Here is a 317-nt window from a genome sequence, read left to right on the forward strand (position 1 = left end):
AGCCCCCCGAGATCGTTGCCGAAGGCAACCCAAGCAAAGAGAGATATATTTTTTTTTCTTTTTTTTATTTTATTTTATTTTTGTTTTTGTTTTTTTCTGCTGTTATTTAATTTATATAAATTGTTTTTTATTTATTCTTTATTAAACCCTCGTTTTCTTTGTTGCTGCTAGGCGCAGCCTACAACCACCACCACCACCCGCCTCTGCTGCTGCTGCTGCTGCTGCTGCTGCTGCTGCTGTTGCTGCTGCAGCAGCAAGAAGAACAAACCAGCTGAGTGCAGCTTAGTCGCCTCTTCGTTATCTTTTGTTTGTTTAAA

At 40.1% G+C, this 317-nt stretch overlaps 1 protein-coding gene across 1 annotated transcript in view; it reads left to right on the forward strand.

The window, feature by feature from the left end:
• The window catches only part of EMH_0018870 (MIZ zinc finger protein, putative), a gene marked incomplete at both ends in the record, with an annotated part of 6,185 nt that overhangs the window by 200 nt on the left and 5,668 nt on the right, over nt 1-317 (forward strand).

The sequence above is a fragment of the Eimeria mitis genome, genomic scaffold, assembly GCF_000499745.2.
Source record: "Eimeria mitis Houghton genomic scaffold, Emh_scaff655, whole genome shotgun sequence".
Classification (NCBI taxonomy): domain Eukaryota; phylum Apicomplexa; class Conoidasida; order Eucoccidiorida; family Eimeriidae; genus Eimeria; species Eimeria mitis.